The sequence below is a fragment of the Enhydra lutris genome, unplaced genomic scaffold (assembly GCF_002288905.1).
Source record: "Enhydra lutris kenyoni isolate GAN:26980312 unplaced genomic scaffold, ASM228890v2 scaffoldscaffold6, whole genome shotgun sequence".
NCBI lineage: Eukaryota > Metazoa > Chordata > Mammalia > Carnivora > Mustelidae > Enhydra > Enhydra lutris.
In genome coordinates, this window is record NW_019154090.1 from 1,921,351 (window position 1) to 1,949,185 (window position 27,835).

The 27,835-nt window shown below is 58.4% G+C and overlaps 1 protein-coding gene across 1 annotated transcript in view; it reads right to left on the reverse strand.

Annotated features, from left to right (window-relative positions):
• The window catches only part of LOC111141492 (cadherin 4), a 511,455-nt gene that overhangs the window by 195,788 nt on the left and 287,832 nt on the right, over positions 1-27,835 (reverse strand). The window lies entirely within an intron of this gene.

The following is a 27,835-nucleotide window of genomic DNA, read 5'->3' on the forward strand; positions in this document are numbered from 1 at the left end:
GGACCGCTTTCATGGCGTAGCCGACTTTTATACTGTTTTATGCCATCGCACTGTCCTTTGTAAACATTCGTGGTGTTTTCGATGCCAAACGAGTCTCAGAAGTGAGGACCCACCCAACGAATAAAACTAAGTCAGTCAGAAAAATCAAAATGAAAAGATCAAATAATCTTGCACAGGACTATTTTTTTAAAAAACTTACACGGCTTCCCATACAATGTAAATAAATACACAACTAATTCACAGGGTTTCCTTAAAATTCTTGAACTTTCTTTGGCATAATTATAGGAAATGGAAATTTTTTTTCCCCAAATGAAAAATCACGCCATGAATCAATGTCCTAATCATCACCCTGGGGAAACAAACAGGTAAAATTAAATTCAAGATTCCATGGATTTGAAGGGATTTTTCTCCAGTGCTAGGGTGGGGCTGCGCACAATCCATTTTTTCTCTGAAGGAGAACGTGGCAGTATTTAACAAAGGCCGTATAGGTGACCACACACCATGACTCGGTAATTTTATCTTTTTTTATTCACAATATATCCTAAGGAAGTGATAGGTGAATGCAAAAATAATTAAGTGTTCACCACCATGTTTTGACAACGTTGAGAACCTGCAGTGACCCAAATACCAGTCAGGAAACACCGGTTAGATTAGGGTCTCCCCATAATTGTGAATTAGTGACTTCACAGGGTGTAATTTATAGTGCAGACAAAGACACGTGGCTTTCTAAGGAACCAGGCGCCTTGCCTTTGACGGGCAGCGCGGTCCCCAGCAGCGAGCGGACCCACTCGCCTGCGTGCGCGTAGACATGCAGGAACGAGGCACGGGGGAGCTACGGGAAGTGGTAGTAATTCTGTGAGGAGACTGGGGTTACGGGTGACTTGACTTCTTTTCCACATTTTCTACCTCTTTCTGCCATGAATGTATATTAGCTCCTTAGAAAAGGCTGGAAAGAGGCTGACACTGACTCGAACCCCGTCCGACCCAGCCCGCTCTCCCTCCCTCCCGTGACGACGGCTGTGGTCCGTCCTAACCAGCGACACGAAGAACATACCAGACCAGCTGTGTTTGCCCCCAGCACCCCCTGCTCTCCTCACGGGGGCCTCTCTGCACCGATCATCATCTCAGCAGAGCAACAGTAACAGGGGCCTGTCTTCACCCCTGGAGCCGAGGTCTGTGCCCCGGGCACACGACGCTCTGGACACGGACCACCAGCAATCTTGAAGCTGAGGGACTCGAAGGAAAAACTCACTGTTTTCTACAATTGTGCTTAAGACTAACCAAACAGAGAGAACCCTGGAAACGGTACTCAGATCACTAAATCATTGGAAAATAAATAAGCACAGATTAAAAACAGAATGGAGCATGCTTTCATGTAGAGAAGAGAAGGCTGGCGGTTTTCCCCAACAGCAGGGTTGACAAGATGGCCTTTGGCTCACCTGCGAGGTGGGGTGGCCTGGCCAAGGTCACGGGGCTCTTAAGCAATAAGGCCAGAGATCTGGCACAGATGTGGATCTGGACACCACACACCGAGTGGGATGCCACGGCCCCGTGACTGTAAGCAAGGCTCCCGACAAGTAAGTTGCTGGTCACCAGGGATGTGGTGGGGGAGGCCCTCGAGGGAATGATGGGGACTGGACACCCTCCTCTGTTCTTGGGAGGCCCTGCATTCTCCACGCAGTCTGGGACACTTGCCTTTGGGGACCCACACGCAAACCTCTATTAGGGAAAGGCCCGCTGACTGTCCCCAGAGGCCGAGACCCTACAGTCAGAGTGCCTGTCACGGCGCACCGTAACTCTAAGTCACTCACAAGGGGAGAACCAAGCGTTGCCTGTGGTCCGTGTGACTGGTCTTAAAACCTCCCTCGTGAAGGCATCACAGAAGCTGTGGGTAGAAATAAACGTGAGGACCATTGGAATGTAATTATGCAGACGACCTACGTGTGCATGTGTTGATGAAACCCTTGCCATGGTCTAAATGAAATGCATTTCACACCAGTGAGAGAGGCTGAGCTAATTGGTAGCTCTTGGAAAAACTAACAAAGTACTACTTATTTCCGAATTAGCAGCACCAGAGACCTGTAATTATTATTACCTTTGAGCATGGAAATAAATCACTTAAAATACAGTGTAAGTACAGCATATAGGGGCTTGTGCGTCGAGACGAGAACGTCTTTGTCCAGACTGTGGCCCGTGGCTTAGTACAGTGCCTGCCATATAGTAGGTGCTCAGTAAGTACTTCTGGGGGAGAAAAAGCCGACATTTAATCACAAAAACACAGCATTCATTCGGCAAGTATACGCCGCATTTCCTGGTCGCTGACTACGCGACGGCATCCCGTCAGCTTTAGGAATTCAGCTGTAAGGCAAACACAGTCCCTGTGCTCTGGTGGCCACAGTCTCCTGGGGAAATGCATCTTGCAGGACTCACGTGTAATGACAGAATGGGTGGGTGCCCAGGGGAATCAGAAAAGGGCTCCTGAGGCCCAAACATGCAGTCCAGGGGGAGACGCACAGCAGTCAGGGCCGACAGAGGGCCTGGGGGTCACATGGGAGCACTGGACTTTACCCTACATGTGGCAAAGCCAGCAGTGCCATGATCCAATGGTACGGCCGGGCTAGGCAGCTGCAGGAGCAGAACCTCCTGGAAGGAGTGAGACGAGGTGGCGTATGAGGCTGGGGTGTCAGGAAGGGGCCGGCCGCCCAGGACAGTATTGGGATCTGAGGTAGGGGCCCTGAGGACCCGGGATCACTACTGCCACGGAGCACAGGGAGGCACTTGGACATTCTGCTGCGGCTGCACGGGCAAGAGGAAATGGTCCTCCATGAGTTACATGGTCAGAGCTGGGATGCAAGGCTGGGAGCTTCCCTGGGACACCATGTGGCCTCCCTCCACGCCCTCACTTCGCACGCTGGGGCTGAGGCTGCTGAGCCAAGGGGCTTGGCCCTTCCTTTCCTGGGCGTCCAGGACATAACGGACCAGCAGGTCCAGAGACAAGGGGAGTCCTGGGAGCGCCGGATCACAGTGCTGTGTGCGGTCCCCCCACCCCCATTTCCTTGTAGATGAATCACAAACCCAGAGGCTTCCTTCAAAAGTGACCCTACAGTTTCCAAACACCCCGTCTCCCCGAGGGGGCAGCTAGCCCCCTGTTCAGTGGCCCTGGTGGGAGCCAAACCCTAAGCCATTCCTGGCAGGCGCCAAGACCACACGTCTCTCCTGGCGGGAAGCAGCACGTCGTCTGTAACGCAGAGCGCCTTGGTTCCTCGTTCCATGGCAGGAAAGAGTGTCAGCTCGTCGCTTCAGAAGCGACGCCCAAGACAGCTTATGCACTGAGACCGGGATGTGCAACGTCCAGAATCTCAAAAACGGGTTCGATGAACTGGCACACAGGAGGGAGATTTTTAAACAAGAAGTCAGAGAAGAGGCTGAAGGACACGGAAGGCCCGCTGGGCAGCTGGCATCGCCCGCTGGGCCACACACATCCTGCCCCCCACCCTCCCCACCTTCCCTACCTTTCCCTCCCTGGGGCCCGGGCTCCGGAGGGTGGGGGAGGGGCAGAGGAGGAATGTGGAAGGTGAGCACACCTGTTTCCTGGCCAAGATCTGGTGGCGGCGGCCGGAGCGCTGCAGGTCCCCACCGCAAACAGACGCGTGTGAACGGGGGCGGAGGGGGTGGTCAGTCAAGTCTACGACTCTGGTTGTGATCGGGTCACCTGAGACAGAGGGTCCAAGCTCCTAAAGGCCCTTCATGGAAACACCGATCCCAGCCACGTCACGGCTTAACTCGCCTGCTCTGTGGGACCGCCCTGGGGAAGGTACTTATGACCCTCTTGGACACGGGGAACAGCTAGTTTAACACAGGCGGGTGGTTTTACCTGGAGCCCAGGGAGCGTGGTCCGTAGCTACTTTTCTACAGGTGCTACATGCCCCGCCCCTCGTCCCCACCCCTTGCTCCCCAATTGTAAAGGGAACACAAGATAGTCCCCAAAATGGAGACTAAGAACGGGAAACATGAGTTTCTCGCATTCCCTCCCCCTAGCACCCCGCCGGGGTGGGGGAACACCCCCTTCTCTGCTTTACAGACCAGGGAGCAGAGCGGCGGTGCTGGGATTCAAATGCAGCTCGGCCGTCCCCAGGCCCAAGCCCTAAGGTTAGCGCCGAGTGGTGTCTGCCCAGACAGGTTCCTATGTCCCAGCGTCCCCAGAGCGGGCTGTGACCAGGCACAGCAGAGCGCAGCCCGCCAACCCTGCTCCTTCCCCAGTGCCCACGGGGGGACATCGCCTCCTTCCTCCAGCCCACTCCCGCTCCCACAGGGTCAGGAAGACCCGGACAGCGAGCGAGCATGTGGAAAGGTCATCGCCCTTCTGGGTTACGTGAGCTGCTCGGGGAAGTGGTGGCGTGCAGGTGGCCCGCGCAGCCTACCCTCGCAGGCTCAGAAGGGGTCATGGCAGCAGCTGGAGCCTGCAGAGCCCACTGCGTGAATGTGGGCTAACTGGGTGCTTGTCCTCTGTACCATGGTGGCCACCTCCAGGCTTCCTGCCGGCCCACCAGAGCCCCACCAGCCGCGCTCAGCAGGTGGCAGGCCCAGCACCCTCTGTGGGGGAGCGCAGGGAAGCCCAATGAGCAGTGTGGCCGAGGCCACGGTGGGGACGGGTCTGGTGTCCCATTTAACTGTGCCCCAGGGCACCGTCCGCTGTTCTGGCCAGATGGCAAGGTGTCCTGAGCAAGGCCCTTTGCAGGAGTGACAGGTGAGGGGGGAACTGGAGGCCGATCGCCTGTGACGCCCCAAGCAACACACAGTGCCAACTGTGTACGTGCGAGCGTGCATGCGTGTGTGTGAGCGTGTGTGGATGCGTGTGTGTGAGCGTGTGTGGATGCGTGTGTGTGAGCGTGTGTGGACAGATGCGTGTGCACGCGCGTGCACAGATGTGCGTGCATGGGGGTGCACGCTCTGCTCCTGTCATGTGCCTTCGCTCTGTCACGTCGAGGTAAAACACAGAGCAGGCCCTCCCGGCCTCTGGCAGTTTTCAGTTCACTATGCAATTCGGCCCTTTGACTTGACGTCTCACAGTTCTGTGGGGGTCGTGTTTTCAGAACTCTCGCTCGGCAGACACAGCGGATTTGGAATAAATCATTCTCTCTAGAGAAGGGATGTTGTGTTACAGCTCAGCCTAAGGACGTGTGTCCGGGTGGATGGCCAAGGAGCCTCGAAGCCAAGGGCATCAGCAGGGGACCCTGGTGGCTCAGGATTTCATCACATGTGGAGCCAAACCCTGGCCCTGCAGCCCAAGGCTGAGCCGGACCAGCAAGGAGTTCATTGGGGGCCCCTGCAGAGAGTTCATCAGAGACACCTGCTCTGGTACATGTCCCAGGAGATGCTGGCCTTGGATGAGGTCCCTCTCCTGCTCCACATCCCAGCGGACAGCAGGGACAGACTGGGCGGCCACGGAAGGCCGCGCCACCCACTCCCTTCTGAACCCCTCTGTGCTCAGATTTGCATCCTTGCCAAGAACAACAGGATGTGGCTGGGGCTCGCTGAGGCAGCTTCACTCCCCAGGAACAGACGCCTCTGTGACCACACCTGTGGTTTTGAGCCGATGGGCATCAATAGGTCTCCCAGCAATCCCGAGCCAGAGAACGTTCCAGCACAAAGTTTCAGGCTGGAGACGCCTCCACACCTGCAGAAAGGCTTTTTTCCCTTCGTGTAACTCACGGCCCTTGGCTGAGATGCGGTGGCCAATTTTTATTGCGTTGTGGGCCTTAACGCACTGATGGTGACCTGCCGAGGGACGGGTGGTGGCTGCTTCTCAAGCCTTGGAGGGAGGCACGGGGACAGGACAGGGACAGCCCTTGTCCGTCTCCTGGCAGTGAGTGGCCAGGCTCAGACGCATGAGCTCAGGGCGAGCCCTTGTCTCTGGAGCTTGGACAGAGTGGACGACCCTACGTGTGGGCAGAGCCAGGTAAGCCCGGGGGGTCTGAGCCCAGCGCCCACGCCACTGTCGCCACACCCCAGTCCTCCTATAGTGGCCTCACAGGACGGCTCTGACGCATGGGGATGGCCGACGGGGGCCACAGACGCGACGACGCTGAGTCCCCGCGGTTGAAGGAACACACATGCCCTACGTGTGAGCGGCCCGGAGACCCCAGTACCTGGGGAGTTAAATCCCATGGGGACAGATGATGCGCAGCAGGGTGGGGACGGCCTGCGCTGGGTGACAGCTTCCTGGCGGCTGACTGCTGGGGCAAACCCCACCAGGTGTGCTCGGCGTTCTGCCGTCCTGAAGGGAAGACTGGCTGCGAGTCCTCTGGGGGAGACACGGCTGTGGGAAGAGGCCTACCTCGTGGAAGGTCTGCAGGCGAACAGCTTCCTTCTCCCTCTGCCTAGGGCTTCCCCAGCGCTGCCCGACAGCCGACCGGGCGTGCTTGAAAGAGAGAAAGAGCCACTGCTGCCATCAGAAACAACCAGAAGACAGTCACGAAATGGGGAGAAGCCAGAAATGTCCCCCTAAACCACTGGTGGCAGGCCCTGCCCGTCAAGCTGCCCCTCCTTCTCAGGCATCCCTTTTGAGCCTCCGGAACCCCCTGGACCCCACACAGAGCCTCGGAGACGGAGAAGAGCCCTGCCTCCTGCTACGGCCGCTGCTGGGGCCTGTCTCTGGCCCAGACGGCACTCACGGGGCCAGAAGAGCGGGACATGGGCAAAGAGCAGGGACAGCACAGCACCAGACAACCCCCAGCTCTGACCCGGGCCCGAGGGTACCACCTGCGAGCCCCGGGCAGCATAGCCAACACAAGGCCACCCAGCAGGCTTCCTGTGGACACAGACACAGGCCGGCACGCCCCAGACCGCTCGGCTCAGCCCCCGACCCGGATGGCCACTCGCTTCCCTGGAGTCGGAGCGGAATCTTGCGGTACGAAGGGGCTGTTGGTAGAACGGGACCGAGTCGCCCGGAGACAGACCAACAGGGTAGCCCACACGCCTACTTCTCTTCAAACATTAATCAGTGCCTCGTGTTTAATTAAGCCCTGCTGCGCCGGCCCAGTGATGTAAGCAGAACTTCCCATCAGTGGGAAAACACGTATAATTCAAGGCTCTTCCCTAGTTTTCTGTTAGCGAATTCCTGCGATCCTGGAAACGTCCGTCTCCAATCCCCCGACTCGTGACGCCTCTCCTGCCTCCTCCCATGGGGTGTGCGTATGACTCACATATAGAGACCGATTTTCATCGCATGGTAGGGGCAGCAGCCCCCCATTACGCTGCCTGGTACACTTGCCTGGACCCACGGACGGTCCTGCAGACAGTGGCGGCTCTGGGCTGGACGCGGGCCCACCCTTGGTAAGCACCTGGCTCACGGCACGCGTGTCTTCTGAGTTGTATCTGCACAGAGCACGCTCCCACGCGCCCCCTGAGACAGGACCTCGCACACCCTGGGCGGGGGTGGGGCCGCCTGAGTCGCGGCGAGCTCGGCCACAGAGACCGCGTGAACTCATTCCCGTCATCCTCGATGAGCCGGCACACACTTTTCCACGCAGGGAGGCTGACTTGTCTGTGCTGTTCGGATGTCACAGAAACCCAGAAAAGTAAATGATTTTGAGCACGTGCCTTCCTACAGCGAGAGAGAGATCCCGCTATTTTCTCTGGGATTTTCCATCCAAATCTACCACTAAACATGAAAGCAGCGAGTGCACGGGAAGCGCGATCTCTAGCCTTCTTTCTCCCATCAGCGCTCCCGAGTGGATTAGCCACAGAGATAACACAACAAAAGCTTCTGTGAGAAAGTAATTACTTCAAAACCCAACAGAAGGCAATTTGTGACCAAAACAGAAGTGCATTTGGGTTCAGTGTCTGACAAAGCTGCTCTGAGATGACAAAGACGGGCATTTTCACCGCCAGACAACCAGACCGTTCTCTCTGCACGACGCTGCTCTTAATAGGAAAAAGGATATAAAATAATTGCCCGGCTGACCTGAAGTCCACCAAGAAATAAAGATGCTGCTCACAGCTTGGAGAACTCCCGAGAAGCTCACGCCTTCGGCTCTGCGTTCAGAATATAAATTGCCAGAGGAGACAGAGATGGATCTTTCCGGAAAACAACCCTTCCCTTTAGAACTTTGCGGGGTCGTGGCCCATTCATGGACAAGTACAACCTTGATTTATCCTTGACTCCCAACCGCCACGGGAACGTCCAATGTTAATCAAGATGACCGGTCCCCCAATGCCTTTACCATGTCTTTGAGGTCATGTGTTTACATTAGTGCTGTGCATGGTTTAATGTCAGGCTGGGAACTTCGAGCACCGGATGGTGAGCGGGCATACAGCGGCAACGACAGCCTGATACCGTCGGAGAAAGAGACCCTCGCCATGCTGAACCGCCGTGCCTGGGGAGGGAGCCCGACGCTTGCCCCCTCCAGAGGAGGATGGCAGAGGGAACGCTCTGGAAGGCTGGTATGAGCCGTGGGCACTTAGTGGCACGGACTGTAATCGCACGGATGAGCACAGTTGAAGGGGGTCAGGTATGTGATGAATTCATGCTCCTCCCGTACGTTCCATCCATTGCCTAACGTGAGCTCCGGAGCAGCGGCCAAATACCGCAGCACCTCCGCCCCCCGGACAGAGTCCTTCTCCCGGGGATGTGCGTCTCCCTTCACACCGTCAGCCGCACACACCTGCGTCCATTCCACCGGGAGAAACTGCACGGCTGGCTCCGGTGCACGTGGGTCCATGTCATAAGCCGTGAACCATGTGAGGAGTTTCCTTCCGCCCCCACCACCCTGCCAGGGTGCGTACTGTTCCGTGAGCGAGAGGCCTCTCTGTGCTGCCGCGGCTCTGCCTGCCATCACCGCCGGGACTCTCTGGAGCCATTCTCCCTGCATGGGTCCCTGGATAGCTGGCATCACCCCTGATGCCCCTCCCCGGCTCTCCTGGATCCTGTCTCCCCGTCACTACCTCCCTCCCAAATGCCCCTCAGGGTTCAGAATGCTTCCCACTCCTGCCGGCCCAGGGGTTCTCCTCTGCTTCTGACCCCAGGCCTGCTTGCCGTGGGCAGACCCCCCCCGCCCCATGCCCCACAGAGCACGCGGCTTCCTGCGTATGTGGACAAGGCTCCTTAGAAAGCCGCATCACCACCCTCATTCCCCGTGTGACTCATTCACTCAACGTCTCTTCCAGAGAGGGGTGGGAAGGAAACGCCTGGCCCGGTGCTGGGCGGCACGAGGCGGGAGCAGGGTCTGGGGGGATGGCAGGAGGTCTGTGGACCAACACCTCAGAGAGGGGGCTTGCCCCTCCATTCACCCCCGAGGGACGCTGTTTTCCCCTCCTGTCTCTGGCTGTCTTGCAACCAGCCTCCGGCGGGGCCCCTCCCCTCTTCCTACCCACCCGTCCATCCACCCATCCGTCCTTCCTTCCATCCATCCCTATGTGTCCTTTTCCAGCCTCCACAGAAGGCTCTTCGAGGTCATTGGTGGCTCTGCTCCTGTCATGTGCCTTCGCTCTGTCACGTCGAGGTAAAACACAGAGCAGGCCCTCCCGGCCTCTGGCAGTTTTCAGTTCACTATGCAATTCGGCCCTTTGACTTGACGTCTCACAGTTCTGTGGGGGTCGTGTTTTCAGAACTCTCGCTCGGCAGACACAGCGGATTTGGAATAAATCATTCTCTCTAGAGAAGGGATGTTGTGTTACAGCTCAGCCTAAGGACGTGTGTCCGGGTGGATGGCCAAGGAGCCTCGAAGCCAAGGGCATCAGCAGGGGACCCTGGTGGCTCAGGATTTCATCACATGTGGAGCCAAACCCTGGCCCTGCAGCCCAAGGCTGAGCCGGACCAGCAAGGAGTTCATTGGGGGCCCCTGCAGAGAGTTCATCAGAGACACCTGCTCTGGTACATGTCCCAGGAGATGCTGGCCTTGGATGAGGTCCCTCTCCTGCTCCACATCCCAGCGGACAGCAGGGACAGACTGGGCGGCCACGGAAGGCCGCGCCACCCACTCCCTTCTGAACCCCTCTGTGCTCAGATTTGCATCCTTGCCAAGAACAACAGGATGTGGCTGGGGCTCGCTGAGGCAGCTTCACTCCCCAGGAACAGACGCCTCTGTGACCACACCTGTGGTTTTGAGCCGATGGGCATCAATAGGTCTCCCAGCAATCCCGAGCCAGAGAACGTTCCAGCACAAAGTTTCAGGCTGGAGACGCCTCCACACCTGCAGAAAGGCTTTTTTCCCTTCGTGTAACTCACGGCCCTTGGCTGAGATGCGGTGGCCAATTTTTATTGCGTTGTGGGCCTTAACGCACTGATGGTGACCTGCCGAGGGACGGGTGGTGGCTGCTTCTCAAGCCTTGGAGGGAGGCACGGGGACAGGACAGGGACAGCCCTTGTCCGTCTCCTGGCAGTGAGTGGCCAGGCTCAGACGCATGAGCTCAGGGCGAGCCCTTGTCTCTGGAGCTTGGACAGAGTGGACGACCCTACGTGTGGGCAGAGCCAGGTAAGCCCGGGGGGTCTGAGCCCAGCGCCCACGCCACTGTCGCCACACCCCAGTCCTCCTATAGTGGCCTCACAGGACGGCTCTGACGCATGGGGATGGCCGACGGGGGCCACAGACGCGACGACGCTGAGTCCCCGCGGTTGAAGGAACACACATGCCCTACGTGTGAGCGGCCCGGAGACCCCAGTACCTGGGGAGTTAAATCCCATGGGGACAGATGATGCGCAGCAGGGTGGGGACGGCCTGCGCTGGGTGACAGCTTCCTGGCGGCTGACTGCTGGGGCAAACCCCACCAGGTGTGCTCGGCGTTCTGCCGTCCTGAAGGGAAGACTGGCTGCGAGTCCTCTGGGGGAGACACGGCTGTGGGAAGAGGCCTACCTCGTGGAAGGTCTGCAGGCGAACAGCTTCCTTCTCCCTCTGCCTAGGGCTTCCCCAGCGCTGCCCGACAGCCGACCGGGCGTGCTTGAAAGAGAGAAAGAGCCACTGCTGCCATCAGAAACAACCAGAAGACAGTCACGAAATGGGGAGAAGCCAGAAATGTCCCCCTAAACCACTGGTGGCAGGCCCTGCCCGTCAAGCTGCCCCTCCTTCTCAGGCATCCCTTTTGAGCCTCCGGAACCCCCTGGACCCCACACAGAGCCTCGGAGACGGAGAAGAGCCCTGCCTCCTGCTACGGCCGCTGCTGGGGCCTGTCTCTGGCCCAGACGGCACTCACGGGGCCAGAAGAGCGGGACATGGGCAAAGAGCAGGGACAGCACAGCACCAGACAACCCCCAGCTCTGACCCGGGCCCGAGGGTACCACCTGCGAGCCCCGGGCAGCATAGCCAACACAAGGCCACCCAGCAGGCTTCCTGTGGACACAGACACAGGCCGGCACGCCCCAGACCGCTCGGCTCAGCCCCCGACCCGGATGGCCACTCGCTTCCCTGGAGTCGGAGCGGAATCTTGCGGTACGAAGGGGCTGTTGGTAGAACGGGACCGAGTCGCCCGGAGACAGACCAACAGGGTAGCCCACACGCCTACTTCTCTTCAAACATTAATCAGTGCCTCGTGTTTAATTAAGCCCTGCTGCGCCGGCCCAGTGATGTAAGCAGAACTTCCCATCAGTGGGAAAACACGTATAATTCAAGGCTCTTCCCTAGTTTTCTGTTAGCGAATTCCTGCGATCCTGGAAACGTCCGTCTCCAATCCCCCGACTCGTGACGCCTCTCCTGCCTCCTCCCATGGGGTGTGCGTATGACTCACATATAGAGACCGATTTTCATCGCATGGTAGGGGCAGCAGCCCCCCATTACGCTGCCTGGTACACTTGCCTGGACCCACGGACGGTCCTGCAGACAGTGGCGGCTCTGGGCTGGACGCGGGCCCACCCTTGGTAAGCACCTGGCTCACGGCACGCGTGTCTTCTGAGTTGTATCTGCACAGAGCACGCTCCCACGCGCCCCCTGAGACAGGACCTCGCACACCCTGGGCGGGGGTGGGGCCGCCTGAGTCGCGGCGAGCTCGGCCACAGAGACCGCGTGAACTCATTCCCGTCATCCTCGATGAGCCGGCACACACTTTTCCACGCAGGGAGGCTGACTTGTCTGTGCTGTTCGGATGTCACAGAAACCCAGAAAAGTAAATGATTTTGAGCACGTGCCTTCCTACAGCGAGAGAGAGATCCCGCTATTTTCTCTGGGATTTTCCATCCAAATCTACCACTAAACATGAAAGCAGCGAGTGCACGGGAAGCGCGATCTCTAGCCTTCTTTCTCCCATCAGCGCTCCCGAGTGGATTAGCCACAGAGATAACACAACAAAAGCTTCTGTGAGAAAGTAATTACTTCAAAACCCAACAGAAGGCAATTTGTGACCAAAACAGAAGTGCATTTGGGTTCAGTGTCTGACAAAGCTGCTCTGAGATGACAAAGACGGGCATTTTCACCGCCAGACAACCAGACCGTTCTCTCTGCACGACGCTGCTCTTAATAGGAAAAAGGATATAAAATAATTGCCCGGCTGACCTGAAGTCCACCAAGAAATAAAGATGCTGCTCACAGCTTGGAGAACTCCCGAGAAGCTCACGCCTTCGGCTCTGCGTTCAGAATATAAATTGCCAGAGGAGACAGAGATGGATCTTTCCGGAAAACAACCCTTCCCTTTAGAACTTTGCGGGGTCGTGGCCCATTCATGGACAAGTACAACCTTGATTTATCCTTGACTCCCAACCGCCACGGGAACGTCCAATGTTAATCAAGATGACCGGTCCCCCAATGCCTTTACCATGTCTTTGAGGTCATGTGTTTACATTAGTGCTGTGCATGGTTTAATGTCAGGCTGGGAACTTCGAGCACCGGATGGTGAGCGGGCATACAGCGGCAACGACAGCCTGATACCGTCGGAGAAAGAGACCCTCGCCATGCTGAACCGCCGTGCCTGGGGAGGGAGCCCGACGCTTGCCCCCTCCAGAGGAGGATGGCAGAGGGAACGCTCTGGAAGGCTGGTATGAGCCGTGGGCACTTAGTGGCACGGACTGTAATCGCACGGATGAGCACAGTTGAAGGGGGTCAGGTATGTGATGAATTCATGCTCCTCCCGTACGTTCCATCCATTGCCTAACGTGAGCTCCGGAGCAGCGGCCAAATACCGCAGCACCTCCGCCCCCCGGACAGAGTCCTTCTCCCGGGGATGTGCGTCTCCCTTCACACCGTCAGCCGCACACACCTGCGTCCATTCCACCGGGAGAAACTGCACGGCTGGCTCCGGTGCACGTGGGTCCATGTCATAAGCCGTGAACCATGTGAGGAGTTTCCTTCCGCCCCCACCACCCTGCCAGGGTGCGTACTGTTCCGTGAGCGAGAGGCCTCTCTGTGCTGCCGCGGCTCTGCCTGCCATCACCGCCGGGACTCTCTGGAGCCATTCTCCCTGCATGGGTCCCTGGATAGCTGGCATCACCCCTGATGCCCCTCCCCGGCTCTCCTGGATCCTGTCTCCCCGTCACTACCTCCCTCCCAAATGCCCCTCAGGGTTCAGAATGCTTCCCACTCCTGCCGGCCCAGGGGTTCTCCTCTGCTTCTGACCCCAGGCCTGCTTGCCGTGGGCAGACCCCCCCCGCCCCATGCCCCACAGAGCACGCGGCTTCCTGCGTATGTGGACAAGGCTCCTTAGAAAGCCGCATCACCACCCTCATTCCCCGTGTGACTCATTCACTCAACGTCTCTTCCAGAGAGGGGTGGGAAGGAAACGCCTGGCCCGGTGCTGGGCGGCACGAGGCGGGAGCAGGGTCTGGGGGGATGGCAGGAGGTCTGTGGACCAACACCTCAGAGAGGGGGCTTGCCCCTCCATTCACCCCCGAGGGACGCTGTTTTCCCCTCCTGTCTCTGGCTGTCTTGCAACCAGCCTCCGGCGGGGCCCCTCCCCTCTTCCTACCCACCCGTCCATCCACCCATCCGTCCTTCCTTCCATCCATCCCTATGTGTCCTTTTCCAGCCTCCACAGAAGGCTCTTCGAGGTCATTGGTGATGAGGCCTCATGCCCCTCCATGGGTTCCTCTAACTGTGCCCTCCGTAAGGCAAGGGTTACCACGCGCACCCGCCCTGTCATCGGATTTCCAGGCCACTTTCCCAGAAGCCACACACACCCCACCCCCAGGTGGGACACTGAGCCCTCTTCTGGAAGCTTCTGGAACCCTGGCGCTATACACCAGTCCGAGGTCAGGCCTCCAAGTGCCACCTTCCTGTTCGCGACCAAGACAGCCATGTAGGGAGATGAGGAGGTCGGGGGAAAGCCAAGCTCTACTGGCGTTGGCAGGGGCAGGAAGGGGCGGGCTGGCGGCCGTGGGAGGGAGCGAGGGCTGCTGGTGGACACGTTCCAGGACGCTGTCTTCGCAAGTCCTGCACGTGGCAGCCGTGTGGCCGAGCTACTCGGGCAACGGGAGCCGCCTGTTCAGCCAGCCAGGCTGTGGCAACCGCACTTTCCTCGGCGCTGAGCTGGCCTGGAGCTGGGGCACTGGGCTGGGAGAGCAGAGGAGGGCATGGGCCGAGCCGCAGGAGCTGGGCGTCCACCGCACGGGCCCCGAGAGCTCGCACGCCCCGGGGCACCGAGGACTCACAGAGGACGCGCTGGAGAGCGCGTCTTACAGCGTTTCCCCAACGGCGCAGAGCAGCTTGACTCAGAATACGCTTCGAGGGGGCCTCAGACAAAGCCCACACACGCACGGACGGAGCAAGCCGGGAATTACAAGCAGGGGGCAGAGAGCAAGGCAAGGGCTCCAGCAGAGTCCCATTGCTGGGGGGCCCCGAGCTCAGGGATGGGAAGGGTGAGCCACCCAGACTCCCAGAAACCAGCGGTAAGTGGAAAAACAAACACACAATAAGACAAAACTATCCCCAATTCCAACAGGGAACGGCCCGGCCCAACAGAGGGAGCATCCACCGTCACCCAGCCTGAAGCCGTCCTTCTGCATCAGGCTGTGCACACACTTCAGGGGGTCGGGGCCGCAAGGGAGAGCGTGGGAGGCTCGGGGTCCAGGAACCAGCCAAGGGGACCGCGAACTGCTGGTGTCATGGTCTGTACCGTGGCGTGGCCGCCCCTGCAGCGTCCATCCGGCACCTCCCCGCACGGGGCAGCCAGGGGCCACTACAGCACTGACCCAGCCACGGCGCTAACCCAGCCACGGCGCTCGTTCCCCTCATGTCACTTTCTTACAGTGCCACGGAAGACTTCTGCCGAAGGAGCACGAAGCTCGTGTTTTATAAGGTTTCGATGAGCTCAGATATAAGACAAGTAAGTGGAGGAAACAGAAAGGGGACAGGGAGACTAGACAAGTCAGCAGGGGCTGCGGCGGGACAGCTTCTGAGTTACCACAAGCCACTTGCGGTCAGGGCAGGGGGACGGGAGCTCCTGGGAGAGCACAGGACGCAGAGACAGAGCTCAGTAGGGGCTGCCCAGGGGACCCAGGCGCGACCTAGCGGCCCCCGAGCTCGCCCGCGTGGCCCACGTCAGCCTCGGGACAGAGGGCGGTGGCTCTCGGGAGCAGTGAGGGCTGGGTTGTGGTGGCCTTGCCACAGCTCTGTGACTCGACCGTGGTGGCGGCTGCCGGCAGCGGGGAACTGGGCCAGCCTCCTGGCTGTGACTCCACACAGTCCTGCAGGACGTAACCGTTGGGGGGCCTGGGGGCGCACAGGACCCCTCCCTACTAGCCTTGCAACTTCCCCACGACTTTATAACTATTTTGAAATACGACGTTAAAAAAAGAAGAGGAAAAACAAACACACGGCCACGACGCCCGACACGTTTGGAGAACCCAGGGCACACATCACAGACACGAAGTGCAGCTGTAGCAAGTGGGCGCCCGGCGGGGCTGGAGACAGTTCTGGGCTGGGGATGGTGGCCAGGGTTCCCCAGGGTCTGGGGCAAATTCGCCTTCAGAGCTCAGCTCTGCGGGACATCCCGGGGATGGGGCTGCCTCCTCCTGGGGCTCTGTGGGCACCAGGAGCCTCTTACCCTCCTCGGAGCCCCTGCCCCACAGGTCTTCGTGTCCCCGATTCCATGCTGGGGAAACCACAGGTGGCCATGACCCTCACCCCTGCCTCTGTCTGCCCCACAAGAGGAGCGGTGTCCCATCCAAAGACCTGAGAGCATCTACCAGAGAAGCTTGGGGGGCCCATTTGGCTCTGATGAGGAAGGAGACTCAGGGACACAGCACCGTCCCTGGGCAGGACTCGGGGTGGACAGCGTGTGCATCTGGGCAAGGCTGTAGCAGCCCCCACCCCGCCCCTGGCGTCTGTGGCCACCTCCCGTGATCCTTATTAACAGGACGCCCTGTAATTGGACGATAAACCTTCCAAGTTCATAGCTGTCTCAAATTCATCTTTAACTTAAAAAGAAACTTCGGTAATTAAAGCCACATGTGCCGTGGCAGCACGTGTCGGGGACAGATAAGGCCATGCCTTTGGATCCGGCTCATTCTGCCTCGGGGGGTTTACTCCCTAGACCCTGGAGTCCAAGCTCTGAACTATTTGTTTTAATTCCCTGCCTGATCGGGGAGTGCCCAGAGTCTCCTAACTCCTGCACCCCCGGCACCTGCTCAGAGGAACTCCCGCCAGAGGTCAGAGCCTCAGTCAGGCTGGGGGACCGGTAGCCATGGAGCCCCTCACCTCCCGCTTCCCACATGGAGCGAGCATCCCTCCCGCCCCGTGCTCCTGTCCTGGGTACTGTGTCGCTGCGAAGGAGCCCTGTGCCCCAGGCCCTGCAGAGAGGCCTGTGGGCTCCCCCAGGGACTCTGCCTCCCCGGGTCAGGAGCAGAGGCGCCCCAGACACAGCCTGGACTTGTCTGTGAGATGCCATAGCGGAGAAGCCCGTGAAGGTACATACTCATTAAGCATTTATCAAGCTCCACTGTATGCAGTGCACCCGCCCAAGACAATGCTGGAGAGATGGGAGACGTCCCCAAGCCACCCTGCCCTATGGGACCGTGAGGGGGGGCAGGGCCTGCGTCCGCTCCTGACTGCGCTGCACCCCTGTCCGTGGTGCCGCGGTGGGGCCACACCACGAGGGCTGGGGAGGCCTCTCCCCAGTGGGCTCACTTGTCTCAGCTCTGCCTCTGCTTCTCGAACATGAGTGCGCTCAGTGTGGAAGCCCGTGACAGCCCTGCAGACCAGCTGGTAGGGGGCAGGGGGCACAGTCCAGGCTCACGGCACGGGGCTGGGCCTGCTGCTCCTCGGACGGCGCTGTTCGTATCTGAGGACGGCCTGGTACCTGGCAGGAGTGCTCACTGGAGCCCTCTGCCCACGGGGGAGCCAGAATGCAGCTGAGCAACCTCCAGAGCTCCTGGGCAGTGGTGTCCAGTTTGGTGAGTCCCGGGGACAGGTGCTGGTGTGCGAAGGGTGACACAGGGCCCAGAACCTATGGGCATTTTCAAGCCAACATGGTGGTCAGGGGTCCCAGGCAGAGGGCACAGCGCAGGAGAGACAGAGATGCAGGGCCGAGGCTGGGAGGCCTTGGTGTACCCCGAGGGCCAGTGCACCTGCTAATATCACAGAACTCTCCAGGACCAGAGTGGGGCCAGCAGCAGGTGCACAGGACACAGGAGCGACCCCACATCTTGGACTCGGGGACGTGGTACAGAGGAGCCAACGTCAGCCTCGTGAGAGCTGACCACCACGGCCACATCCCTGTCTGGAGGCTGACCACCTGTCCCCATCGGGAAGGCCCCCCAGTGTGAGTCCTGAGGGAGGCAGACCCCACGCCACAGAGGCAGCCACTCCTCAGCTTGGTGACCTGGCCTGGCCAGCCGGCGGGGGACCCGTCCCAGAGCCTTCTCTGCTCCCGGCTCTGCTGGCCGAGGCTTGTTCCTCACCCACGTCTGAGGCCAAGTGGTCGCGCCGCCCCCAAACCCTGTCCTTCTCACGTGGTCAGGGGCCATGTCAGCCTTAGCCTTCACGGTGGCTCCTTCGTCCACTCAGGCCTCAGTGAGCTTTCGGAATGTTCCCCACCCTTGGTGTACTCTCACGTCACCAAGCTCATCTGAAGGACTGTCAGGGTCTGCCAAACTCCCCAAGGACCCACTCGAGTTCTGAGAAGCCCCTGGCTCAGGAACACTCCATTGTCTCCTCGTGCGTGAGCAGAGTCTGTGGGGAGGGTCGGGGGAAAGGAGGCCCCAGACCAGGTGCACGGCCTCACCTGCACACACCTGGGCTGGCCCATGGCACCAGGCAGGGGGTGTCTCAGCATCAAGGGTGGTCGGATAGCTGACGCCCCGGGATCCCTGGACACTAAGGAAACAAGAGGGGCAGAGCAGGGAACCCTGTTGGGACGGGGAAACGTCCCTGTCACCTGCCAGACACGGGGCTCCCAGAGCCCAGACACGGTCACAAACCATCGTGAGGAGGAAGGGAGGAGGAAGGGAGGGCTGATAGCTAACAAGCGAACATGTGGGACTCCAAGCAAGAACCCAGGGCCCCGCGTATCTCGACACAGAGTCAAAACAGGAGGTTCAAGTAGCGAGACGGTTACCCTTGACCCGGGCCTGGCTCTGAGGCCGGCTCCCACAGGACAGAGAAGGTGACACCCTGGGGGGCCTGGGGTCACGTGCGACCCCTGTGGATCTCCACTGTCAGTGTGCACTGAATTTCATGACCTTACAGGGAAACCTGGGTCTCTTTTAAAATTCCCTCCAGCAGGCGACACAGTTTTTAGCAAGGGGATTGGCAAGATGTGGCTGGTACGGGAGCCATCGCGACAGAGCGGGGGGCCAGGACCGCCGTCGGGTTTTCCAGCCCGGGGCGCTCCGAGCTCTGCGCCCCCTGAATGGTCCGCTCCCTGAGAGGGCACAGCCCTGTCACGGGCACTTGATCGGAATCTTGGCCCGGCCGCCCGCCCTGTCCACTGTCCCAAGCCGACGCAGGGTCAGGTGTTTCTGAGGACCCGCTGACCCCCTTCCCCAAGCAGCTAAGGGCGTGACCGGGAGCAGGAAGAGCCTCTCTTCCGACAGAGTCGTGAGGAGGCTTCAGACCCGACTTGCTCACCCGTCAGGAATAGAAGTTTGCAAACAGCGTGTTTTTCAGCAACACTGCATTTCCTGCCCTGAATTTAATTTTTCTGAAAATCTTTAATTTTTCTTTAAGTGCGATTAAAAAAACTCAGGACTCTCTAAAAATATCGGCCTTCCTCTAGTTCTATACCCAGGAGAAGGGTAGCAGGTTCCACATTCCTTCCTGTTCTCTTAAGAAAAGCTCCCAGACTGTGGCTAGTAGAGGCTCCCTGGGCGTGCGCGAGCTTCTAGGCCTGACCCCAGGTGATACGCAGATGCGCTAAGAGCGGCACCGGCAGGAGGCTCAGCCAATCAGAACGGACCGGCGTGTCCAGACACCTGCGAGCCCGCTGAGTGTCCGTCCCGTGTCCACCACCCAGAGAGCGCGAGCTTCCCTGCTTCTGTCGCTGTGGTCAAGGGACATGCCCCCCTCCTTAGAGCCTCTGCGTCCCTTCGCTCTCTGGGAGCACGAGGGTTTTTCCTTTCCATCGCTGGAACTCACACACACGCGTGCACATATCTGCGTACACGCTCAGCCCACAAGCCCACATTGAACGTCACTAATGCTCTCATGTCAAAGCAAAACAAAAACACATAAAAAGTCAATGACACACAGAGAACTGGCATCTTCAAAGGGAGCAGGAGTTCCCGTCACACTGTTTCCTCTGCTCCGACCACGCCAGTCACAGTCGAGCCCCTCCCGGCCCACCCTACTGTTTCCCACAGCCCTAGTCCCTGGACCCCTGAGGCTTGCTGATCGTGTCCAGCTCTCCCACTGCCACCTTGACAACGGCCGCTTCCACTGTCTCTTCTGGGTCCTGCTCCATCCCCTGCACCTGGAACCCTGGGTGCCACCACGGGAGGGCTCCAAACCCGTGCAGAATGAAGGAACGTCCACTGGGGCACGGGGGCTGCAGACTGCCTGGTTCCCAGAGAGCACACCACCGTGCGCTGACCCACACGTAGCAGGTGCACGAACATTTGCACGATGCTTTCTGACCAAGTACTTTCCACGCTCACAGCCCTGTTGGATTCTCCCTCTAAGGTGGGAACAGATGTCAGGACCTGTGACTTGTGATCAGAAGACTCGGGGCCAAGCCACAGCTCAGCCCCAGGACCCTGTAAGTCACAAATCTCCTCGAGCCCTGACTTCCTTATCTGAGATGTGGGGGTGATGATCCTAATGCCTCCTGCTCCAGCGTGAGCCCGGGGCCGGGAGGGAAACGGCACGCTGCCGCCCGCCACGCTGTTCTGCGGAATGAAGGTCTTGAATGCCTCAGCGGTGTCTGGCCATGCAGCCAAGTCTAAAAAACAAACAAACAAAATCCTTGTTTTTTTCCCTCTTTTAAGTGATGTTGTTTTCGCTGCTTTCAGATTTGTTTTCCTTGATCTGCTGATACTTGGTTCTCACAATGAGTAGCTGATCATTATTTCTGACCCGAATATAGCCTTGTTTCTCATGCTTCCTCCTCCCACGCCGTCTTTTTGGAACAGACTATCACACGGGCTGCTCCAAACGGTGGATGCCTCACACACAAATCCTTAATGAAGATGCCAAGTTGGTTCAGCAAATGTCAGAGATTTCTGATGTCACGGGGGAGGAAAAAGCTCTCATTAAATATTTGAATGTGCAATGAATTAAACACTCAGAGAGACACAAACGTGTTCCAAATGGCACTACCATCGCCAGCATGGGTGAACAGGATGTGACCACCCTGGGCTTAGATGCCCCCGGGCCCCCGGCACCATCGGGAGAACCCCATAGAGGCTCCAGGCACCCCTCTGGGGAGACACGTGCCCGGCCCTGCCCTCGCGGGTCTCGTTAGCAGCTTCCATATACTTCCCACCAGTGATGTGTCACCTCATGGGACAAGGCCAGGGGCCCAGCAAGGTCTGCGTGGAGTCAGAAAGGAAAGCTCCCCTCACTCGGATTCTGAGTCTCGCAGCTAATCTGCAACGACGGGTGGTTACACTCCACCCATCTGCCCGTGAGCCGTGGGGCTGCGGCCACCTGGTCGACCCTCCCGGCCCCAGCCTCGGCGGGTTCCGCAGAAGCGCGGCCACGGCCGGTGCTGGGAGGGGGCCGCGCAGCCTCTGCAGAACCCTCGTCTGGCTTTGTGCACGCCCTGCTCGCCGAAGGGGCTTTGCCCGAGATGACGTCACCACGGCGAGCACGGCTCCCCGTCCACCGGCCGAGCGGGCTGGCTTCGCAGAACATATGCCGGGTGCTTGGGGCGCCGGTTTCACCCTCCAGATATCCTCCGAGGGAGGAACTTTGCTCGTCCTCATTTCACAGACGAGGAGATGCCCCGGGAAGTTAGCTGCTTGTCCCCAGATGCAGAATGAGGGGTGTGCGGTCCCTGTTTGAACTCTGGCCATCCGTGCTGTGCTGGGGATGGGCCCCCAGGGCTGGTCCCCAGGCTCGGGTTTCTCCCAAGAGGGTGGTCTTTCGGTCTCTCTCTGCTTAGATTCCGAGGGAACTTGATTTTCTGTTGGCAAAGACACTCTGTGCTCCAACACCACGAAGCCTGGGGACACTAGCACAGGCTGGAATTCACGTCTTCTCAAGACAGATATTCCACGTCCGTCACATCTCACCTGTTGTTTGGCTGCAGTGAGTAGAACTGCTTTGTGCAAGTATAAGAAAAATACTCTGTGCTCAGTGACTTGCTAAAACGGGGTCTGCTGTTGACAGCTGGTCCCCAGGTGGCCTGGTGACACGTCGGAGTCTCCCTAAAGGTGGGTGAGGAAGGACTTTCAGCACATGACCCTGACGTGCGGGAGAGACAGTCTGGCCATTGGGTGCGCTCCCTCAGGCTTTAACGTGTGGTTACATTGTTTTAGGTGTTCAGTTCTAGAAATTGTTTCCATTGTGGTGGTATTTCTAAGAGCTTTCAGGAAGGTGTAGTTTGTACGAAGAAGATGCAAATGAAACAGGCTCCTTCGCTCTCGGCCCTGCGAGGGGAGGAGGTGGGGCTCCACGTGGGTCAGAGAGAGGTGAAAGGAGCAGGAAGTCGCCAGGCTTCTCCCTGGAGGCGGCCACGGAACATAGTCGCTGCCTACTGATGACGGGACATCCCGAACATGCCGCTGCAGACCCGGGTGCGCTCCTGAGAGACACGCTCCCACAGATGCCCACACCTCCACTCCAGGGGGAGACACTCTTAGCTCCACTTTGCAGATGGAGGAACTGAGTCTCAGAAAGCCATTGGATAACCTCCCCATGGTCACCCAGCAGGTGCACCATCGGGTCAGAACCTGAACCCAGGCCTCCTGCATCCCAAGTCCACGCTCTGGCCCTCCACTTCCGAATCGTCACCACCTTCGAGACGACCTGCGTCAAAGGCTCACGGCCCCAGTCTGTTTGGCGGAGTTATTAGGTAGTGCGTGGGGTCCACATTCATCACGCAGGTTCCGCTCCGTGTGCCAAGTGGCTTTTTGGCGATGGCTCCAGGCTGCTGGGCCGAGAGGTTCCGGCCACGATGAACCCCACCCCAGCTGTTCGGCTCCCCGGTTCTGCAGCTCACTTCTCGGACTTCTGGCCTCCGGAACTGCGGCATCCGTGGGAGCAGCCAAGCTGACCGAAAGGGTGCCGTTGGCAGTGCCGCCCCGGCCCTGCAGACAGGGAGCGCCGCGCTCAGGTTTTGCTCTTCCCGCCCGACACTTGGTCCAATCCTGGCTTCCACTGTGTGGCGGCTGTGTGAGCCCTGAGTGGGGCACAGGAGCCGGAGCCACGCATGACGCAGATGGGCGCAAGTTTAACGGCTGTCCGACAGCCGGCAGAGCACGCTTGCCTCCGTGGCTGGCAAGAGCTTTGATGGGAAGCCCCTTTCAAGAATTACAGTTCAGACTCTTAAGCTATTTTTATTTTCAAGTTAAACACCTCTGTGTGTTAGGGACCCTTAGAAGCACACGCATTTTGTTTCAAGGTGGGTTTTCAACTGTGGCAGATTAAGTAAAACATAAAATTAACAAATGTAAACAGTACCTACAATCCGAATTAAATCTCAGAGCCATCTTGTGTCCCGAGGACTACGTATTACTTCCAAAAAAGGCCGTGGACTATCACCGGCCTTACCGGGGCAGCACCCAGCTGCTGGGTGTTTGATGCCGGAATTCCGCTTCCGCGCACACGGCTGCCGCGCTGGCTTTCCGTATTTCCGCCGCCCGTGCGAGGTCAGGGACAGCCGTGACGGAGCCCCGTCTGACAGCCGCAGGCATCAACGACTTTGTTACTCTGACTGACTGCATGGTATTTTAGGCAAATTAACCTGTCCAAAAAGATTTCTTTATTACTGTGCTCAGACGCAGATGGAAATACGAACCTGACCATTCTGGGTACAGCTTTGCAATTAACTGGACTGTTTCAGTACACTAATGAACTTTCGTTCGAGGCATGTTCCCTGTCAGCAGAGGAGACAGGCTGTTGTGTGAGGAGGAGCGACGGGAGGCCGAGCAGACCCGGCAGCCACGTTCCGCGCGGCCAAGAGGCAGGGCAGGGCCAGGGGACCCGAGGCGGGTGGGGTTCCTGGCTGGCCTGGTATGGGCCCAAGCGCCCCAGCCTGGGATGTGGTCCTCTCCAGAGTTCCTTTCTTACCCTCAAACACCACCTGATGGTGGGCTTTCTACAGAAACTCGGGTTTGCCATGCTGACCTTTGACTAGAGAATGTCGGTGGTGCCATTTTAAGAAACTCACAAGAGCAAATATCAACAGTGTGGTTGGAAAGCAGAAGCAGATGCTTAGGCTTCCCCGAACTCTTGCAAACAATTATATTTACAGCACAATCTCCACAAACCCGTGGATGGGACGGAGTGACCACACCGAGCTGGGATGAACCCAGAGACACAAGGAAGCTGAACCCCCTCTGTGGGGAAGGGCCTCCCTGCACGACAGAACTGGTGAGACAGGCTTGAGATTCCCATCTGATGAACCAGGATGGCATGCCCAGGGAGATGCTCTGATTTTGTATCTGATCCTTATGATAACACTTAAGGTCACTCTCTGCAAACAGATAAACAAACACTTATCTCTAGGGAGCCCTAATGGGAAAGGAAAGACGTATCAATTAAATGGACTAAAGTTGAAATGACTTAAACACTTTTGTTAATGAATTATAGAGCACATCAGTAAACAGCAATCTCATCTGTACTCTTCTAGCTATACATTGTGTGTGTTCTAATCCTCAACACATAGACAGATCCGGTATGTTGAAGGTTTATATATCTGTCCACCCATCCACCTGTCCATCCATCCATCCATCCACCTGTCCATCCGTCTATCCATCCACCATCTATCCCCCATTAATCCACCCACCCACCCATCCACCATCCATCCATCCATCATCCATCTATCCATTTGACCATCCATCCATCTATCCCCCATCCATCTGTCCATCCACCTATCCATCTATCCATCCATCCATCCATCATCCATCCATTCACCATCCACCATCCCTCTGTTCTAACGTGAACACGGCATAAAGCACTATACACCCATGCCCATGAGGATGGCCTCTTCAGCTGACTCAGCCACAAGGAAGCCCAAGAAGACACACACTGAGTGCGGCTGCAATTCCCTGCCTGGCTCCTCCTGAATTCTGAGCTAGAGATGCCACCAGCTGCTGTCCCCCTTCTACCAGGATCTCCCCGAAGCCCGGGGTCAGTGCACCACACTTGGCTGTACCAGCGTGTTCCCTGGCCCTCACCCAGCAGCTGACTGCCTGCCGTCACCCAGCACCTGCGGCTGTGTCCTCCTTGGGCGCAGTCTGCGAGTGTCACCCACGCTCTTGGCTGTGTGGGAAGTGCGCTCTCTCATGTCCCTGAGTGCCTTCTTGTCCAGCGCGCACCCACAGCCTCACCTGCAAGACGTCCGTCTGTGCGGCAGCGCCGCAGTTGTGGCGCGGATCACAAACAGGGGCACGTCCACCATCAACACTCGAACCTGACGTGGGACCCTGCCCCTGAGATTCAAAGATCCACCCACAGACCCGAGGCCAACTGGGTTTGCGTGGATACCGCTACATTCTGGAAACCAAGGCAGAGTGCGGATTAGGTGTGGAGCGTGGTCTGGGACCCACGACGCGTCATCAGCAGTTAGTCACACTCTCACTTGGGGGTGAACCCAGACAGTTACAATCGTCATTGTGTTTTTAGAGACAGTTTCGGTAATGAAAAATAACTTTGAATTTTTACAAAGGTAGATTGTACGAGCGGATACAACAACATATACTGTCCTGCTTCTGGAGAGACCAGAGGCTGAAGCAGGAAGCGCGGTAGCCGGGGAGGTCGGGGGTGGACGTGGGCGGGGAGGGGACGGGAACCACGGGGGTGGGGGCTCAGTTCTTGTCCCGTGTGTGTCTGATGGGGCAGGCAAACTGGTAAGCACCCTGTTCCGCAACATCATGAGGGCACAGATGTCCGTGTGCCAGACAAAGTGACAGTGGTGACGTCTCACACGCGCTGGGCCAGACCTGCCGGCATAAGCCCGTCATAACCTGAGGAGGGGCGGCTGTGTGCATGCTCGGAGAGAAGAGGCATGTGATCTGAGGTCCCCAGCCTAACCTACACTTTCCCGTGTAGAGCTGCCTGCCCCTCCCCCGCCTTAGCGGCAAGTGTGCGTCCCGAGCCGGTGCACATTCCTGGACCAGACCTCATGGATGGAGGAAGGCTGGGGCGCTCCTCTGGTCCTCTGGTGTCCGTCGCCTCCCTGCAGTTCACTGTGTGCGGAGAAGTCTCCGTCCTCAAGAGAGAAAGGACGATGTGCTCCAGACGCCCGGCATCGTTGGTCTTAACTGAGAAAGCAGTATCCTCCCTCCCCGTGCACTCACGGTGTTCCCAGCTGTCCTGTCAGGCTCCAGCCAAGGCCCTGGGACATTCCTTTCCTCCCACCCCAAAGCCCCATCCGCCCCATGCGGGTGCTTCATTGCACGACCAGTGATGCGCGTGTCTCAGACCACGGCGGGTGCCCAACATGTGCAGAGACCCCCCTTCCTGGAGGACTAAGGTGGACACTGTGCATGGGGACAGAGACGTCCACCCCCTAGTCACAGAATCAGGACAACCCCCTCTCCACTGGGGAGGAGACAGGACAGGATGACATCACCAAAGTCCCGAAACCTCATCTCAGGGCGGCTGGAGGGCTTGGTTTGAAGGAAATGAAGAACCAGACAGGTGTTAAGACCTGAAGTTTACTTCTTCTGCTCTTGACAGAAGTTTCCATTGGCCGGTTCTTTGGAACCCCAGGTGGGGGTTTATCCAGCCCACAGACGCAGGGCAGGCTCAGACGCACACCTGTGCCTCCTATCGAAATGGCTTCTTCACCTGTGTCTCCTCCCCACTCAGCCACCTGACACGATCTCTTCCCTGCCCTCCAGCAGCTGCCCAAGCCCGGCTGCTCCAGGACGACCAGAGGACGTGCCAAGGATGTGCAACCGTGGCCCCTACTCGCCCCGTGTGCCTGGCTGATGCTGCCACAGAGGCAAATTTCAGGCCTGGGTCTTTGCGCAGACGCTACCGAAGGAAAGGTCAGCCTCTCAACTGAGCTCACTCTGGGGTCCAGGCAGGGCCGCAGGGCTAACGCCGTTGTGGGGTGCCAACTTCCCGTGGGAGAAGAGCAGAGCGGAAGGAGCCTCCCGTGGAGCCCTGCTGGTCTGGAGCCGTCTGACAGAAATCCTCGTTGAGAGTCTGGTGCTCCTTAACACCCAGCTGTGTTCTCCCTGATCTCTGCTCGGACGCCACTGTCTGCTCTGACTCCCTCTGTAACAGGGACATTCCTACCATGGAACCTGCCAGAGTGTCTGTTGTGTTCTCTTACGCTGGAGCAAAGAAGAGTTAAATTTACCAGATAATTATCTGGCCACCGGTCACTGGACGGGGAGGCCCTCCCCAAACCCCGCAAAGTGGGTTTCTTCTTTTGGGGAGATCTGAGAATAGAAAATGCTCTCCTGGTACCTTGTCTTTCCTCCACCTTGGTTCATACTGGACAGATGTCCCCAATCCCGAGACATGGAGGGACTGTAGATGGGGTTTCAGAGATGAAGCCCTCCCCCAACCCCTGGCTGGCCCCACAAAGGCAGGCTGCTTCCCAGTGCTCCCTGATGAAAGGCTGCTGGTGACCAGCTATCATTCTGGGGAGTGCTACAGCCGGCGGGGCCCTGGCTTTCCCATCAGAGGTGACGGCACTGGCCTGTGGTGGCCAGCAAGGAAGTTCCTGGACTCCGCAGACCCTCTTGCTACAGCTTCTCCTGGCTTTAGGTACGACCTCATGGGCTTAACGCCTTGGATTCCTCTCTGTGCAGCGGGGGTGCCACGAGTCCCCACCCCGAAGGCCTGGCAGGGCAACACACGCGGGCCCGTAGCCAAGGGGGCGACGCAAGGTGTGCTCCCCTCGTCCTGGTGGTGGAGGCGGGCCTGAGACCAGCGCTGCACCCCTGGGTCCTCGCGGAGGAGATGGGCTGCCGCTCAGCGGGCCGAGAGGGTGAAGGTGTGGACACCGCACTGGCAGCAGGACTTCCCCAGCCGGATGTCTGCGCCCGCCCGCACTCGCCCTCACCATCCGCCTAGACTGAGGCGTGCCAGACTCCATCTCCCTCGTTTCGTGGGTGCTGGCTCATACGGGTTCCGTGGATTCTGCCCGCTCTCCAGTCCCTACATTCATAGCGGCAAGGTCTGTGGGGAAACAGAGCTGGGCCAGATACACACGTTTTCCCTCAGACACTCCAGAGAGACGAGAGAAAATGCCAAACGATGACTCATCCGAGAGCCAACAGGCAGCGTTTTTAACACGAAGTTTCCAACCACCCGCTACCCGTTAATTTATTTTTCCCCACGTGTCATTAATGCCA